The sequence below is a fragment of the Macaca fascicularis genome, chromosome 3 (assembly GCF_037993035.2).
Source record: "Macaca fascicularis isolate 582-1 chromosome 3, T2T-MFA8v1.1".
Classification (NCBI taxonomy): domain Eukaryota; kingdom Metazoa; phylum Chordata; class Mammalia; order Primates; family Cercopithecidae; genus Macaca; species Macaca fascicularis.
This window is the reverse complement of record NC_088377.1, coordinates 39,895,915-39,915,726: the sequence shown is the minus strand read 5'-3', so window position 1 is coordinate 39,915,726 and position 19,812 is coordinate 39,895,915.

Here is a 19,812-nt window from a genome sequence, read left to right as displayed (position 1 = left end):
CTCCTCTCTTCCCCAGCCTTCTAAAGAAAACTTTGCAGTTCTGCTGCAATGTCTACCTAAGGACATCCTGAGGAGACCCCGCTTTTCATTAGACTGCTTTTTTAAGCACTGTCCTGCATTTTCTTCTTCAGTCTTGTTGCATCCCATTTTTGGCTATAAGTAATGCTTCTGCTGTGCTGTTCTATCCAATTAGTTTTTTTCTATTTTCATTGATTGAAAATTAAAACAACAAAAAACATGAGTTTATCTAAATTTGGAAGTTTTAAAACTTGATTAAAATTTCCTGGGGATATGGATGTAAGACATAGATTTTAAAATATTTTTCATTTTCAAAATTAAAAATCAAACCCATATATTTAGCCAGGGTGACTACTCGATAACTACTAATCAGATGGGTCTTCAGTAATGCCACAAGGTTAATACTCTTATAAATCAATTCCCTGGTGTTTTGTGCTACTGAGTTAATACAATTTGATACGGTATCACCTTTAACCAGGCTTTGAGGAGTCACACAAAGGAACAGCACAACAGAACCATAGGGTGGGATGTGTGGGGAAACCGAGATGTAAAACACAGCCTCGACTCTGACATTTACTCCACTGTTGGGAAAAGTACTTCAATTCCCAGGGCCTTAATATTTTCCTGTATAAAACAGGAAAAATAGAGCCATCTTTAAGGTTTTGTCAAATCTTGTTGCTGAGTGATTTTATAGTGTCTGCAGCTATCCTCTCTGCTAATCACAACAAGGTTAACTAACTGTTCTTTTGTTTAGTTAAAGATATTTTTGCATTTGCTTACAAATACTTATTCTCCCCTTCACAAAGAAGAAAACATTTTAAAGATAATTTATAAGATGTTCAGAGTCTCTTACATATCAACTCTTCACATTGTGGTAGAGTAGCTTAACCCCGTTCCTAAGAGTATAGATTCAGATCAGCCTGTATGTAATTAACCCCCAAACCTATGTGGAGTGTGGGATAGATAATATATTTCAAACACATGAAAAGGCACACGCACACACACACACACGCACACACACACACACACGAAGTATTACCAAGGCAGAGGTTCAGGTGAAAATATTGGATAGACAGCTCAAAACTCTTAGTACTAAAATAATCCTAATAATAACTTTCCTTCCAAAATCACCACCGACAATCAGATCTCTTAAAGGTTGGTGTCTTAGGTTTTTGAACTTTGTGTAACTTTTGACTTTCTTATTTGGTTGTATGCTATTGATCTCATAGAAAGAAACTTCTACTTCATCCTATGCCAGTGCTGTGTTGTAGGGGCTTGTGGTCGTTTTTCTGGTCTATAGCAATCCAGGTTACTGGCCTCTGGCTTCTTAGGAGCAAGGCCATCACATGCTTTTGTTCTTTGCTTGCTTCCTTGTAAGGGCCTGACATACAGTGGGTGCTTAACAAATAATTGATCAACTGAAATCATTTTCCACCTCCGTTCTCTCACTTCAACCTCTCCCTTTTACTTCTTCCAGATTAGTTTTCCTACAGCAAAATGGGAATTGTCCAAAAACTGCCCTTCATCTTTACAACTTGAAGGATTCATTACCCTAAGCAGTCCTTCAAAATTGACTATCAGAGACTAGATAAAAAGTCTGGGTTCACCAAGAATAGGCATGTGTGCCATTATATTTTCTGTTGAAAGCTTTGGAAAGTGTCTTTTAGCAAACAACATAAAGCATAGAATTTGACCATTCCTGACAATGTAAAAGGATCATCCACATTCTCACATGTCCATGGCTACTTTCCCACTCCTTCCCCAACCTTGAAATCCTGAATTCAAAAGAAAACATAAGAAGATAGTATGCCTCATGTAAGGCAACAGGTTGCTTAATCTTTCTTGCCTATACACATTCAAGAGCTCCAGAAAAATTTCTGAGCTACTTAGGATGCCTGATCCTCTTCTTGGGTAAAAGCAATAAGTCCTACATGTAGTCACCAAAACCAAGTCTGTTCAAGGGGTCTTATACCTGTGATTCATGATTGCATGCTAAATGTAGAAGGATATGCTGTGTTGCAGGGCCATGTCTGGTCATTGTTTAAGTTCTACTTTGGAGGACTAGTTGCTGAGAAGGAAGAGGGAATGATAATGTTAGAAATTGGAATAAAACTTAAGGGGAAAAATCAAGTACAAGGGACCAACAGTACTAAGGGGCAATAGGTTGAAGATTTCTTCGATTATTGTAATATTTTCAAGGAGACTCCCATGAATCCTTCCTGGCTGACCCCAACATAGCTTTGGCATAGCCCTTATGCCAAATGTCTTAGGCTAACTAACTTTTCCTAAAGAAAATAGAGGAGTTATGGAGACCAGTATTTAGTAGAATAATGCCTGATTATCTTGCTTTTGAGGTTTAGTAACTGCTAGTAAACTTGCCTAATTAATTCACATTTAGAGGTAGAGTAACGAGGGTTTCAAGCACTTGAAACAACACTGGCTTCATTTCACGTGAGAGTTCTTATGGAGAGCTAATGAACTATGAGGCTGCAGGTCTCTTGGCCAATAAGTCTTCTAGATTTCCTGTGACTCCCTTTTCTGGTCATAGGTGATTTTGCTTTTGCTTTGAGTATTATAGCACCATAAGATGTCAGACACTCTGCTCTTACCAAGGCTTACACAAAGTTTATCTTGTTATTTGGTAGAGTTTGGCCCATTAAAAAAAAGAGAGTGTGAGAATGATAAAGAGGAGGAGAGCAATCCTCACTGCTGAAGGAAGAAGAAAGCTTGGCTTTATTTCCAGTAGGCAGAAAAAACTTCCCTCTGTAGCTCTCTAGCACCAGTGGAATGTCTTTGTTTGGATAATAAGTGTCCTTCCATACCTCATTAGGCATATTCACAGACAGAGATGTACTATGCACGCAAAATCACCTTCATGGGATGACTGAAAGTCCATGTTTTATTGGACACTAAGTTCATTAGAAAGATGTGGGTGCACAGTTTTGACCAGAAAACCTTGTTAAATGGGAACATAAGCTACAAATATTTTGGCAAAAGATTAAAGTTTATGAACAACCAACCAAGCATTTATATTAAGTTACAATTAATTAGGCCATGTTGAGAAACCATTTGGTTTAGTTAATGATTAGACATTTTGTTAGTGAACACTTCCCAGACTTTACTAGCCCTGCTAATCCCTGCTTTGCTCCTGGTCTGAACCCCCACAGTGCCTTGTTTATGGTACAGTGCCTACTGCTTGTATGCTAGATTAGTGAATGTATATTTCCTCCTCTACTACTGTGTGAGCTTCTTGTTTGCCAGGACAGGGCTATATTCCTCAGAGCTGAGGAGAGAGTTGAATCATGTGGTCCTTTATTCTCAAATCCTCTTCAACAAGTGAAGCGAAACAGGACGGTGCAAGGCCACTGCACATGGAAGCAGGAGGTCTGGATTTGAGTTCTGAATCTCTAGATCTATTACTAACTGGAGGTATGGATACAGTCAGGAAAATATTCTTCCTTGTCTTGATAGCACCTATGTAGGTCCAGATCTGTTGGGATTCTCAATAATTACTGTGCATAAAATCAACTGAAAGTTATTTTGCAATGCAGATTCTTAGCCCCATTCTATGAAGTGGTTACTGTTTATAAATTGATAAATAATTTTTATTAGACAATGTAAATTTCCTTACTTGCACCAGCATACAAAAATATTGAATAATATTAGCAGCAGAATCTTTCAACAAAATAACTATGTATAGCTATGAAACCACTTTGTTTCACTGCTTTTTATTTTCTTTTATTTATCACCATTGTTTTATTTATAAACATTGTTTCTACTCATAAGGAGTATGTATTTTCTACATGTTTATAAAATTAATGCCTGAATGAAGTTGCTTAAACAAGACAGAAGTTGATTTCTTTTTCACTTAAAATTAACCTGTAGTTACACCATTCAGGGTTAGTACAGATACTTTCTAATGTCTTTAGGGATGCAGGTCCCTTCCAGGTATCTGCTCTGCTATACTTTAGAAAATACCCTAATTTGGCTGCTAAATTCCCACCTACTATTTCTGAATTCTAGACAGCAGGGAGAAAAAAGGCATGGGAGAAGGGCAAAGGAACATCTACCCTTCCTTTTTAAATTTTTTAACCAACCCCCCTTAAAAACACTTTGTTGAGATACGATTACATTCAAAAAGCTGTACCTATTTAATGTGTATATCTCAGTGAGTTTGAGGATAAGGATACATTGTGAAAGCATCACTACTATCAAGATTGTAAACACAATCATCACCTCCTGAAGTTCTCCCTCCCATTCTAATTATTATTTCTATTAGTAAGAACAATTAACATAAAATTCACCCTCCTATTATATTTTAAGTATGCAACACAGCATTCATGGCTATAAGCACTATGCTGTAGATTAGACCTCCTGAACTTAATGTTTGTATATCTAAAACTTTGTACTATAATCACACCTACTCATTTACCTACACCACAGCTCCTGGCAACCTCCAGTCTACTCTCTGCTTCTGAGTGTATTTGAGATTTCAAATACAAGTGAAATCATACAATGTTTGTCATTCTGTGTTTGGTTTATTTCACATGACTTCATGCCCTTCAGTTCCATCGACGCTGTCAGAAATGACAGGGTTTCATTATTATATAATACTGAATAATTTTGCATTGTGCATACATATATATATAAAACGTTAATTCATCCATCCGTGAATGAATGATAACATGTGTGTCTTCTTCATATATCTTGACTATTGTGAACAGTGCTGAAAGGAACATATGAGTGCAGATATCTCTTTCACATAATGATTTCAATGATTTCATATACATTATATATTATATATATATAAAATAAGTGGGATTGCTGGAACAAAATAGTATTTTTATTGTTAAGTTTTTGAGAAACCTCCATACTATTTTCCAAGATGGCCATACTAATTTACATTCCCACCACCAGTATACAAAGGTTCCCTTTTCTCCACATCCTTACCAACACTTGTTATCATCCATCTTTTTGATAATAGCTATTCTAACAGGTGTGAGGTGATATTTCATGGTAGTTTTCATTTGCATTCCCGTGGTGACTAGAGAGGGTAAGAATTGTTTATATATATATCGTCCATTTGTATCTCCTCTTTTGAGAAATTCTTTCTCATATCTGTTTGTTCATTTTAGTTTTTTAATTTTAATTTTATACACAGAGGATACATGTGCAGGTTTGTTCCATGGATGTATTGTGTGACGCTGAGGTTTAGAGTATGAATGATCGCATCACACACATAGTGTACATAATACCCAATAGACAGTTTTTAAGGCCTTGTACCCAACCCTCCCTCCTCCCTCTAAGAATCTCCAGTGTCTATTGTTTCCATATAAGTGAGAGCTAAACAATGTATAACCCAATGTTTAGCTCTCACTTATAATGGAGAATATGTAGTATTTGGTTTTCTGTTCCTGCGCACAATACCACACTGGGCTAATTTTTGTATTTTTGGTAAAGACGGAGTAGCTTCAGCATGTTGGCCAGGCTGGTCTCAAAATCCTGAGCTCATGTGATCCACCCACCTCACAAAGTGCTGGCGTAACAGGCATGAGCCACTGCACCTGGCTTTTCTGAATTTTTTTTAGCTTATATTAGGTTTGTCTGTTCTAGAATTTTGTGTACATTTATTTATATTATAGGACACTTTTTAGCTTAGCTTTCCCTACTCAGGATGAGAAAGATTATATTGATCCAAGATGTTGATTAATAGAGTGGATCATCCCCCGTTATTGCCCAATATTGCTCTATAATATGCATATAATTTGTTTATCGATTTCCTCTCGTAGACGTTTGAGTTGTTCCCAGGTTTTAGCTATTGTTAATAGAACTCAAGGACATATTTTTAAAATAAAAAATTTCAATCCAAAATGTCCTTTCCTTTTGACTCTCCAATATTGTGTCAGGGTTACATTTTTGTTGTCATGAAAATCCAATTACATTGAACAAGACGTGTTTCCAGAATCAAGATTCAGTATATGTGTGGTCTAGCTGTGTCCCTAGAAGGAACCCCTATTAGTTTTATTAAGCATTTTTCTATATAAACTGAAATCAAGTAGAAGATGCATTTTTCCACAGTAGGAGAAATAGAACAATTTGGGACTTTGGAGAGATAGCAACTTGTTGCTTGCCTATGCAACCCACCTCAAAAGATACAACTCCTCCAACTTTTGGTTTCTGGTGACTTGTCCTAACAATTAGATGTGAACTGACCTTATTCCCTTACAATACTACAAGTCGATCTACTGCACCTGGCTAAATACAGTATAAAATTGATGGGCATACATTTCTTTTGTTTTCATGCTTTCTATTTAAACCTATTCTCTTTGACTGGGCACTATGGCTCATGCTTATAATCCCAGCACTTTGGAAGGTCGAGGTGCATGGATCACTTGAGGCCAGGGGTTTGAGACCAGCCTGGCCAACATAATGAAAGCATTCTTTCTGAAAAATACAAAAATTTTCTGGGCATGGTGGCACATGCCTGTAATCCCAGCTACTCAGGAGGCTGAGGCAGGAGAATCGCTTGAACCCGGGAGGCAGAGGTTGCAGTGAGCTGAGATCCTGCCTCTGCATTCCATCCTGGGTGACAGAATTAACCTTCATCTCAAAAAAGTAAAAAGCTAGTCTATACTTTTCTTTTGTTGCATTATTAGAATGTAGGAGGTAATAAGGCAAAACTATTGTGGGTATGTTAATGTGTATCTGTAGCACCTAGAATAGTGCCTAGCCCATCACTCGTGTTGAAAATTGAGAGAACCTTCTTAATATAACTTTTCCACACTCTAGTTCTGAATTTAAAGAAAGAAAAAGATAGGTTAGCAAATATAGGTATCAGTTATTTCTATTGACAGATCATTTGGAGAATATATTTTTGGATGTGGGAGAATAAAAATCCCTAACTCTCCACCCCAGAAATAATTTTGCTGATACAAAAATCAGTCAGACATGGTGGCACATGCTTATAATCCCAGCTACTTAGGAGGATGAGATGGGAAAATCACTTGAACCCAGGAGGCAGAGATTGCAGTGAGCCAAGAGTGCCCCACTGCACTCCAGCCTAGGCAACAGAGAAAGAATCTGTCTGAAAGAAAAAAAAAAAGTTGTTACTATATAGTCGACAATTTTATCGTCATCTCATTTAAAATTGAATAGTACATTTGGGTCGAATTCTTATGCCTGCAGAGACATTTGCCTCTGGCTTAAAATCACTGGCTCCAGGAGGAAACTCCACCTGAAGGCATCGTAAGGATTTCATAGTGTCTAAGTCATCTTGGTAATTCTTCAAATAATTCCTGGCAATTCTGTTAGGTCTTGAACTTCACTTACTTCCTACATGTTTAATAAAAAGAAGTTCAAAACGTTGCCATGGCTGTTGAATTCCCACAGGCTTGTCTTCCCTTTAAAATTCATTACATGGTTTGTACTCTTTTGCAAATATAATACATAAGTTTGGAGGTGGATGCTTTCAGCCATTAAGTTCAAAAGTACTGCTACATGGGCCGGGCATAGTGGCTCATACCTCTAATCCCAACCCTTCGGGAGGCCAAGGGGGCAGATCACAAGATCAGGAGATTGAGACCATCCTAGCCAACATGGTGAAACCACATCTCTACTAAAAATACAAAAATTAGCTGAGTGTGGTGGTGCGCAAGTAGTCCCAGCTACTTGGGAGGCTGAGGCAGGAGGATTTCTTGAACCAAGAAGGTGGAGATTGCAGTGAGCTGAAATCACACTATTGCACCCCAGCCTGGTTACAGATCAAGATTCTGTCTCAAAAACCAAAAACAAAAACAAAAACAAAAAAACAGTACTGCTACATGGACATCCATCATTCTGGCATCTCTGCCATAACAGCTGAGTATCGAGAATGTCTGTTAGTTTCTTTAACTCCAAATTTGTGTTGTGTCCCTTGGTCTCCCGTCATACTATAAAGTGTATTATTTACAAAAAGGACAATTTATCTATAGTTATTTCCTCTCAGTATGCTACATCCTTTTAGAATTTAAACATAGTGTCTCCCAACCTGAAATTTGATTTTTGAAAAACCAGAAAAATGTTTTTGGACACCTTTTATTTCCAGCTGTTTTCATCTTCATCTCCTCTCCTGAACTCAAGTTGTGGGTAAAGTTCATTCATCAAAATTTCTCCTCAACTCACAACAACCTCATCCCACTCCAATATGATTTTTGTCCCCATGAATTGATGCACATAATTCTTGCTGGCAGTGGTAATGTCCTAATAAAAAAAATCATGAGATGGCATCAGACTTTACCTTATTTTCTAGCTCAGAGAATTTGATCCCTGTCTGATAAGGAAACCATATTTTCCCTAGAAACTTTTCACTTTTGTCACAGGTTTGGTTCCCAGGGAGCTGGATATAGATGAAGTTTAGTGTGCAGGATGTTTATTAGGAAGTAATGTCAGGATCCACATCTGTGGAAAGGATTGGAGGGAAGCCTTACGTGCAAAGGGACAAGTCTAATGGCAATGCAGCCTGACTTTGTCAAGTGGCCGCACAGACAGAGCTGTTCAGCTAAGAAGACCTCCCCATTTGTCCCAACGGAATCAAATGGCAAAGCCTATGCACCCGTGCCTCCATTAATTATTGTGGGCTTGCCACTTGTGGAGGGTGAGACTTTGAAGCAGGTGGCTTTCTGTGGCTGAAGAAAACCTTAAATGTGCTGGCAAAGTTTTCCAAAGAGACAGAGAATGGCATCTGCCATGTATGTTGCCCCTTTCCAAGGAGGAAGCAACAAGGGTAACGTCCTCCAATGGCTCTGTATGCAGATGGGTGGACAGTAATGTCTGTCTCTTCTGTGACCTAAGAAGAACAGAGGGCAGACATGCAGCCAGGCAGTTAGAAGTGACACAGTGTTAGGAGATAAACATCTGTCATAAGCAGTGCTTCTTTGAATCTGGTGTGACACAAGTCTTGCATCCCTTGCATGGACTCCTTCTCCGTTATCCTGCTGTCCTACCTCATGAAGGTGAGTGGGGGCTGGGTGGTGGGCAGTCCCAAGACAAGGTACACTTTGCCTGCAGTGTTCCCACATGAGTTCCAAGGTAGCCCAGGTGGTCACCCATGAACTTTGTATTTTCCTTATGCTTCTTGTCTTTGCCTTTGAGGAACAGGTCTCATTGGACTCTGAGTCCAAACATCTCATGTATCCCTATATCTTCACATTGTCCTTCACTTAAGGGAATCTCTAATCTCTAATGCCTTTGTTTTATTATTACTATCAATATTATAATAAATCACATTGTCGTTATTATCTTCATTGTTGATTTTCAGTTATTTTTATTAATGTAGTTAATATGAATTATTCTTTTGTGGCTACTTACACCAAGATGAAGATAACTTATTAGTTCAGGAAGAATCTGCATTCTGAAGGTGAATAGAAGTTCACACTACAGATGGGCAGACACATGCCCGCCCAATTCCTGATGGACCTCCTAGTGCCTCCTAGACCTAATGGGTCTCCTGCGATGCTCCAAGATGCCACCAAGGCATGGATCCGCTTGTGCATGCTGAGAGCATCCAGGATGAAGTGAGGCTCTGGAAAAATGCACAAGTTTCCACATAATCCCCAAAAAACCTTACAGGTAAACTGGATGCCACAGAAACGGGAGTGGTCATTGACACAACAAAGTCACCAAAATTGTTTTGAAGTTAATTAGGAAACCTAGGAATCACTCTTGTGGCCATTAAGTGGAAGAACAGGAGCCTGTGAATGACATCCCTGTCCTGCCTGAGACTCCACAGATATTTCTATGTGGCTTCAGGTACCAGGAATCTCCGTGATTTTCAGAAGGGCAGGGACAGCTTATGCCAGCCCATCCCTCTGCAGAATGTGCCCTAGCAGATCAGAGGCATGGAACCATCATGGACTGAACAAAGGCTCAAGGGCAGCTTCCCAGACCTGCCTGTGACTCTAGGTAAGTTCTGAGTCCACGTGGGTGCCGAGGAAAGGTTAATGATGACCTGGAAAGATGGGACAAGCAGACACCACCCCTAAACAATCTGCACGATTCCAACTTCAGCAGGAAGCCAAAGACCAGCTCATGCCACACTAGTGCACCTTGAAAACCCCTGGATGCAATGTCGCTCTGCAGAGATTTCAACAAAGACGTGGCAGGGAATTTTGCATTCTAGGCTGCATTTCACAGTGCTTCTGGACACGTGATCAGAAATTTAAGATTGGTATATCTAACTCTGACATTTTTCACAAAAAGGTTTTTTAAAATGAAGTAATATAGAAAAATATAATATAACCATATGTATTATATGCCAAAATATGCTACACTAGCATCAAGTAGACTCACCTTGAAATACAATCTAGGACAACCTCCATTTTCAGAATAATTTCTTTTCCAGAGTGAAATTCTCCCACCAAAAAACAACAACATTGCAGGTTTTTGCATCCAACAAACCGACAGAAAGCCAATACGTTTATTCTACCTTTGTGAAATGGACTGCGGTGCACATTTCCGTGTGAAACCCCACATGTGGCATCGCAGTGAGCCAAATGGGGACTCGTGGTGCAAGCAACGCTCCCCACGTGTTAGCGTGCGTGAGATTCACTTGGTGGAATTTGACTAGGTGCGTGTTGGTAGAGTGGGGCTGAGGTTCTCTTGCCCCTGTGGATGTTTAAGAAGTCACAGGTCCTGCGAAGACCTGCGGTCCCCTCAGTCAACTCTGTTTCGGAGACATAATGACTTGGATTACTGACAAGTCAAGACATTTTCAAGCCCTTGGAAAATCAGTTACACACAAACACGGAATGAAAGTCAAAAGAGAGTACGTCATCTTTTTGAGAATTTTATTCACTTCAAAACAAATTAAACACACCTATTTCCAACGGCATTCCAGAGCCCAATTTTCCAGGCTGAGGAAACACCCCAAGAACGCTATGCGCAGAACGCTTCACAGCGTCCAAAACACTGCTTTCAGGGCGGGGCACAGCTGAAGGCCTGCATCTCTCAGGGTTCCCTAACTGTTCCCTGATTCAGCCATCTAGAGAGCAAACACACAGTCATTCCCCAGTTTCCTACTGACATCACAGCGGAAGTCTGACTCCCGCGCGTCGCCGTCACCCAGTTTCTGAGGCAACGAATCACTGGCACAGAAGCTTCTGGTGGCGGGTTTCCGGAGAGCCCTGCGAACTACAATGTCCCTCACCAGAATTCGATGAAGCAGAGTCTCTGCATGTGGTCCCTGCCTGGCCTGGGCTCCAACATCCACAGAAGCACCACAGCCGGGGAGCTTGGGAGTCACCACACACAGTCTGCTCTCTGTTCTGTGCTCCTCAGTCCCACAGACCCCTCCAAGTCACGGGAGCTGGGTGCAATGGAGCCCCGGCCACCTGTAGTCTCACTCCAGGTCAGAATCGCTGTCCTCTGAGGAGGAGGAAACCTGAAGGTCCTCATAGAGGACACTCAGCAGGACAGGAACACAGGGAGCCTCAGACTTCTCTGAGACGTGAGGGCTGTGAGCGAGGAAGTCTCCCGGCTCCTCAGGAGAGGGAAATGAGGGAGCTGTCAGGAGGCTGGAGCTCCACCATCCGTTTTCCAGTCTCCGGAAGAGCATTCTGAGAGGCTGGGCCCCATCGTGGCTGGCCGCTGGGTGATGGGACATGGTGCAGGCCTGGGCAGTAGGCAGGTAAGGTCTGCTGTGCGGAGGCTGCCGGTCGCTGCTGGGCACCTGGGCGGGTGTCCCCCTGCTCATCTGGGGCGACGGACTTGGTCTGAGTTCGGTTGCAGCTGGCGGAGGTTGGAGAGTCTCCGGGGCCCCCAGCTCACCTCCCTGGATGGCATTTTCGGACATCTGGAAGGGACCCGTTCTCGGTTTCTTGGGGAAGTTCAGGCAAGCCTGAGTCGGAGCCTGGGCAGGTCTCTTGGCTCCTGGCCTGAAACTGAGATTGGAGCCGAGGCCCAAGCTGTGTGTGTCGGCTGGTGGGCAGGGCTGTGAGGTCACCGCAGGACGTTTGTCTTGTGCCTGGGGGCTGATGACCCGGATCAGGCCGTGGAGCTTGGAGGCAGCCTGGGGAACTTCTCGGCGGCCACCCTGAGGCCTGCTGTGTGTCGGCTTCACCACGACGAGACGCTCCGGGCCCTGCTGCCTGACTCCCGGCTGAGGGATGTCGGCCACAGCCCCCGTCTCTCGTTCCTTCGGTCGGAGACTTGACGAGGAGCTCGGACTGGCTTTTCTGAGGGGAGACAGCGAAGCCAAGACGGATACCGTGTCAGACATTTTGGTAGCTGAGCCATCAGTGAGGGCAGGGTCCACGCGTGGCCTCTTATTGGCTGTGTGCACCGGCATTGGCCTGCTTGCAACCTGAAAGAAAGGAGACCACACACGTTAGAGGTTCCTCGGCATGGAGCCAACATGGAAATCAACCACATCCAATGACGAGGTGCACACAGCAGGAAATTCTTAATACGGTATGGACAGGCGGTCCTTGGAAGTAGGGACAGATCCTCAACGTGAGTGCTGATCGGGACAAGACCCATGAAAAATGCACTCTCGAGCTATGGTCTAAGAATACCATTTTTCTGAAGACTGTGTCTTGGGCATTCACTGGATCAAAGCGCCTCCACTCAGCCTTCCGTGAAGTGGGACGGACTAATGCCCTTCTGAAGGCAGGTTGGTGGCTCAAGGGTTCCCAGGACGTCTTTTCTGAAAACATGCATGTTCCTGGGGTGAGCCTCCTCCATGTTTGGGGCCCCTGAGGGACTAATTTCCTCAGGCCACTAGGAAGATGTTGTTGGCAGGCTTGCCATCATTGCACGGAAAGAAAGCAACAGCAAATACGGCACCTTCAGATGCCTTCACCTGGAATCAAATGGACCTGGAAGGATCGTGGAGTCCCTGACCCCAAGAAGGCAGGGAAGAGGGGTTCCCCGATCCCCTCACGCACACGGGAACCTGAAAGGAAATCAACCAGGGTGACCTAGAGGAGAAAAAGACCAGGGGCCCAGGGTGACACTCACCCTCAGATAATCACAAGATTCCATGGATGCTTTTCGATTTGGCGGCTGCTTCTCCGGAGGTGCCCCGGAAAAGATCTGGAGGAGAACCTTCCTCTGCGGGTCTTGTTGCCTGCAGAAGAGAAAAAGTTCAGGCCCTGCCCCCCGGTTCTCCCCAGGAGACAGGGAGAACCCTGGCTGGGGCCCAGTCCCGTTCTGTGTTTTGTGATACATAAATGGAACTTTTGTGCCCTTTCCGCCTCTGCACCTTCCCTCATGTGCCAACCTTCCCATCCTGCCGGTGGCCCTCTAGGCTTCCCAAGTAAGGACTGTCATTTGGATTCCGTTGCTTTTCCCCGTGTCATGGGGAACCTGCACGAAGCGCCCCCGCCTCTCCCCCGTCCCTGAATCTCCCAGAGCCAAAGGAGCTCCTGGGTGGGGAACCCAGGAGGACACGGAGCTCTGGTCTGTTTCTCTGCAGCGTTCCTTCCCTGTCCCGGAGACGGAAAGGCACACGGTGTGCAGATGCAGAGACACCGTGTCCTTAGGTGGCAGTACCCTAAGGATGGTGAAAACCCCTCCCACTGCTCACCTCGGTCTCTCTTCCTTCTCTCCCTTTTCCTTGTTCAAGGGCCCAGGGTTCCCTCGAACCTGGGGCTTCCATGGTTTCAGGTTTTCCTTCCCTTCCTTTCTCCCAAAGGTCTGGGGAACCAGGGCTCCGTTCCAGCACTTCATGGGGCACCTGGTACTTCTGGCCGTGTGCCCAAAGGCCCCGCAGTTTTTGCACTTGATCTGTGGGTGGAAAGGAAGTGATGTCAGTGAATGAGCTGAAGCCACAGGCAGTGATCCAATGTCAACATTGAGACGGACTGTGAATTCAGAACTGAGTGAGGATTCCAAAGAGGGGACACCGGCATGGGGGCCCTGAAGTGGAGGGAGGGTTCGGTTACGATGTTCCCTCCCAAAGCCCATGTGACGGAGGAACTCTCAAAGGAAGGACTCGGGGTTCTAGCGGGGACGATCGTGAACCCGATGTCCACAGCACAGCCCAACCTGGCTACACAGGATTCTGAGTGGAAAGGGAGGTTGCTCCCAAGAGTCTCTCCAGGGACCTGTCGGGCCGGGGAGGAGGTCCCAAGCCAGGCCCACCTTGGATGGGAAAAGCAACCCGGGTGGTGCTGGCAGAACTCTTTGGAATCCAACCCAGTCTCTGAGGACCGTGTGACACTCGCCCGCTCCTCCCCCCTCGATACCCAAAAGATTCCAGGGCTAGACGTACCCTGGGATCCTCTTCATCGGGTGGGGGAGCCCTTGGCCCAACTGGGGCCCTCTGCTGCTTCTGGAGGGTCTGGGCTCTCACGAGTCTGTTTGCCCCACTTTTGGGGTCACGACGTGCCATCATCTTCGTCTCCTGGGCGTTTTATGGCCGCCTTTTTCCGGGGTTGATGGTTGGGTCACCTGAATCACACACAAACACACGAAAAGCGATGGTTAGGCACACTGGATATTCACACACCCACAAGAAACCCCCAGCTAATTCCATGACGGTGTGGTCATGAGGAGACCTCACCACCCGTCGGTCAAATCTGTGGATCACAATGTGGTGTGTGCATCCTCAGATATTGTGTGTTCCTCTGCCGTGACCACCTGGTCCAAGAGTAAACCTGGCCTGCCACACGGCCCACGGCCTAGGTATGTGGAGTTGGAGTTGAGATTTCAATCCCACCCAAACAACTGATTCTGGAGACTGGACTTAGGTCTCTCACCATTCACTCCAGTAGAAGACACAATGATTCTCTCTCCCCTGAGGGACAAAAGAATCGAAGCTACAGGGCATGGCCGATGTCACCCCTTGGCAGGTCTGCTTGAAGTCAGGGATAAGGGATGCTTCCTATCGTAACTCAAATCGCTACTCTTGCCGTTTCACTAGGCAACTTCCAAACACAAATTCATCGAGAGAAGTTATCTCCCTCTCTACCACACTAGCAGGTGATGGTCTTTCCTGCTCTGTCTTTTTGGCTTTAGCTCCAGCCCCTCTTTATTTATTTTTCTGGTATTTTACACACGCCATACGAATTCATCTAAACAAACGCTGAACAAGTGGCATATGAATCTCTTGCATGGCTAAAGGGCAAACCACCCCTTTTCCAAAGTTCTTTTTCCATTTACCCACCAATTCAGCGTGCCGGAGTACATTTCTTTTTGCATTTCCATCTGGCTCTTATCCCGGGCACGGAGATGGAAATGTTTTCTCGCTTTCTGTTCCAAGAATTACGGATAAGGAGAACACATCCTACCCCATCAGCGAGCCCCAGTGTGATCTGTTTCTTTCACTCTCCTTTGTCTCTTTTCCCCCAACTCCTCAGGGATTAGGCGAAACAAACAGTCGTTCAGGGAAACTTACCTGAAATTACAGGTCTACTTTCTTTCCTCGGCTGGCGCTCAGATGAACAGGTGCGCTGGCGCTCAGATGGGCAGGTGCTGGAGCAGCCCTGCTGGAGGCGGTGCAGCCTTCAGGAAGCCGGAGGAAGGGGCAGAGAGGGACCTTTGCTTTCCAGGCTGCCTTTTATACTGCCTCTGGACCCCTGACGCGAAACGGACCCTAACCTAATCAACTGAATCCCATTACCTGACCTGGAAAGCTCTGTTTGCCCAGCCCCCTCTAAGACGATGTTCACTATGGACAGACATTCTAAAACCTACCTGTACAGCCGCAAGCTTTGAAGAATAGATGTTTCCCGTCAGGTATGTACTACTGGTGCACGTACCCCTGTCTTGTTTTACATCTTTTTTTTTTTTTTTTTAAACAAGGTGCTAAAATAGACACAGTGTAATTGGACCATATTCACTCTATTTCAACGTAGGCCTCAGTGTCATCAAGGAGGTACACCTTGACATGCAATCTCGGTCGTTATCCATCTTCAGAGCTTCTCCTTCTTCCCCACGGTAAGTGTGTCAGCAGAAAACCCTGACCACACCCTCACGTGTTTTCTCCTCCAGGAGGCCCTTGGAAACCACCGTGAATTGGACTGCACTGGGAAACCCAGATGAAGAACGTCAACACCGCTTTGTCCTTCGGTGCCTGGCTCCTTTTTCAGCTCGTCCTGCGGCTCCAGGCATTATGCCTGAAGAGTCTCCAGGACACCGGTGGGGCTCTATTTCCTTGGGTCCCGTTGCCATTTCTCTGGATTTGCGAAGATCCAGCGGACTTTCTGTGGAACTCTCTTGTCGGGGAACTTGGGTGCCGCGTCCCCTCATTCTGCTCTTCGTCATCTGCACCTGCACAAGTTAGGGTCCACGTTCCCTGGGCGGGAAGAGACAGGCAGGAGTCAGAATGCTGAACCAGCACACTGGGGGCATTTTCTCACGTGGTCCAAGTGACCCCATGGTCTTCTAGAGCTTTGGAACCAGTCGCGTCCCACTTGACACTACACCCGACTCTCAGTTGCTGAATCTTGTTGGCCCTCCGGCCATCTCCCGTTGGATGAGTTGCACCTGCTGAAACTCGATTCCCCCTGGATTTGCGCTTCATTAATTATTCATGATCAGGTGGGAACGCCTGCTTACATCCCCCTGTGGCTGTTCTCTGAGCTTTCCGGTCACGTCCTTTCCTGCCACGCTCTTTGGTTCATTTTGGTCATGCTCCTTCTGCTGTCAGAGGAGCAGAGAGTTGATCTTGTTGATTCTGGATACTGATAGTTTCTAGGTGATCTGGACAACCAAGGTAACGACCCTCAACGGCGGCGGAAAGGGAGCAGCCATTTGGCATTGCTCAGAAAATCCCACTCAGTTCCCAGGCCTCCTAGATGTGGAATCCTGGTCAGAGTTGTTCCCAGGTCAGAGAACGGAGATAGCCTGTGCATGGTGGGATATCTTTACCTAGAGCTTTCAGTGAGTCTCGACCTCAGCTACTCTTAGGATCGGGGGAGAAGCATGGAAAGGCCCGGTGCTCAGGCATCCGGAAAGAAGACGGGACGAATATTCTACCTCTGAAGTACATCCCAAATCTGGGAGTTTACTTCAGCTTTACTGGGTTCTACTTGGCGAATGAAAGTGTGCCTCGTTCATACGCACATCCGGAAACCACTTCATGGGGGCCGTCACAGTTTGAACCCCACACGTGGCATCGCGTTGAGCCAAATGGGGACTCGTGGTGCAAGCAACGCTCCCCACGTGTTAGCGTGCGTGAGATTCACTTGGTGGAATTTGACTAGGTGCGTGTTGGTAGAGTGGGGCTGAGGTTCTCTTGCCCCTGTGGATGTTTAAGAAGTCACAGGTCCTGCGAAGACCTGCGGTCCCCTCAGTCAACTCTGTTTCGAAGACATAATGACTTGGATTACTGACAAGTCAAGACATTTTCAAGCCCTTGGAAAATCAGTTACACACAAACACGGAATGAAAGTCAAAAGAGAGTACGTCATCTTTTTGAGAATTTTATTCACTTCAAAACAAATTAAACACACCTATTTCCAACGGCATTCCAGAGCCCAATTTTCCAGGCTGAGGAAACACCCCAAGAACGCTATGCGCAGAACGCTTCACAGCGTCCAAAACACTGCTGTCAGGGCGGGGCACAGCTGAAGGCCTGCATCTCTCAGGGTTCCCTAACTGTTCCCTGATTCAGCCATCTAGAGAGCAAACACACAGTCATTCCCCAGTTTCCTACTGACATCACAGCGGAAGTCTGACTCCCGCGCGTCGCCGTCACCCAGTTTCTGAGGCAACGAATCACTGGCACAGAAGCTTCTGGTGGCGGGTTTCCGGAGAGCCCTGCGAACTACAATGTCCCTCACCAGAATTCGATGAAGCAGAGTCTCTGCATGTGGTCCCTGCCTGGCCTGGGCTCCAACATCCACAGAAGCACCACAGCCGGGGAGCTTGGGAGTCACCACACACAGTCTGCTCTCTGTTCTGTGCTCCTCAGTCCCACAGACCCCTCCAAGTCACGGGAGCTGGGTGCAATGGAGCCCCGGCCACCTGTAGTCTCACTCCAGGTCAGAATCGCTGTCCTCTGAGGAGGAGGAAACCTGAAGGTCCTCATAGAGGACACTCAGCGGGACAGGAACACAGGGAGCCTCAGACTTCTCTGAGACGTGAGGGCTGTGAGCGAGGAAGTCTCCCGGCTCCTCAGGAGAGGGAAACGAGGGAGCTGTCAGGAGGCTGGAGCTCCACCATCCATTTTCCAGTCTCCGGAAGAGCATTCTGAGAGGCTGGGCCCCATCGTGGCTGGCCGCTGGGTGATGGGACATGGTGCAGGCCTGGGCAGTAGGCAGGTAAGGTCTGCTGTGCGGAGGCTGCCGGTCGCTGCTGGGCACCTGGGCGGGTGTCCCCCTGCTCATCTGGGGCGACGGACTTGGTCTGAGTTCGGTTGCAGCTGGCGGAGGTTGGAGAGTCTCCAGGGCCCCCAGCGCACCTCCCTGGATGGCATTTTCGGACATCTGGAAGGGACCCGTTCTCGGTTTCTTGGGGAAGTTCAGGCAAGCCTGAGTCGGAGCCTGGGCAGGTCTCTTGGCTCCTGGCCTGAAACTGAGATTGGAGCCGAGGCCCAAGCTGTGTGTGTCGGCTGGTGGGCAGGGCTGTGAGGTCACCGCAGGACGTTTGTCTTGTGCCTGGGGGCTGATGACCCGGATCAGGCCGTGGAGCTTGGAGGCAGCCTGGGGAACTTCTCGGCGGCCACCCTGAGGCCTGCTGTGTGTCGGCTTCACCACAACGAGACGCTCCGGGCCCTGCTGCCTGACTCCCGGCTGAGGGATGTCGGCCACAGCCCCCGTCTCTCGTTCCTTCGGTCGGAGACTTGACGAGGAGCTCGGACTGGCTTTTCTGAGGGGAGACAGCGAAGCCAAGACGGATACCGTGTCAGACATTTTGGTAGCTGAGCCATCAGTGAGGGCAGGGTCCACGCGTGGCCTCTTATTGGCTGTGTGCACCGGCATTGGCCTGCTTGCAACCTGAAAGAAAGGAGACCACACACGTTAGAGGTTCCTCGGCATGGAGCCAACATGGAAATCAACCACATCCAATGACGAGGTGCACACAGCAGGAAATTCTTAATACGGTATGGACAGGCGGTCCTTGGAAGTAGGGACAGATCCTCAACGTGAGTGCTGATCGGGACAAGACCCATGAAAAATGCACTCTCGAGCTATGGTCTAAGAATACCATTTTTCTGAAGACTGTGTCTTGGGCATTCACTGGATCAAAGCGCCTCCACTCAGCCTTCCGTGAAGTGGGACGGACTAATGCCCTTCTGAAGGCAGGTTGGTGGCTCAAGGGTTCCCAGGACGTCTTTTCTGAAAACATGCATGTTCCTGGGGTGAGCCTCCTCCATGTTTGGGGCCCCTGAGGGACTAATTTCCTCAGGCCACTAGGAAGATGTTGTTGGCAGGCTTGCCATCATTGCACGGAAAGAAAGCAACAGCAAATACGGCACCTTCAGATGCCTTCACCTGGAATCAAATGGACCTGGAAGGATCGTGGAGTCCCTGACCCCAAGAAGGCAGGGAAGAGGGGTTCCCCGATCCCCTCACGCACACGGGAACCTGAAAGGAAATCAACCAGGGTGACCTAGAGGAGAAAAAGACCAGGGGCCCAGGGTGACACTCACCCTCAGATAATCACAAGATTCCATGGATGCTTTTCGATTTGGCGGCTGCTTCTCCGGAGGTGCCCCGGAAAAGATCTGGAGGAGAGCCTTCCTCTGCGGGTCTTGTTGCCTGCAGAAGAGAAAAAGTTCAGGCCCTGCCCCCCGGTTCTCCCCAGGAGACAGGGAGAACCCTGGCTGGGGCCCAGTCCCGTTCTGTGTTTTGTGATACATAAATGGAACTT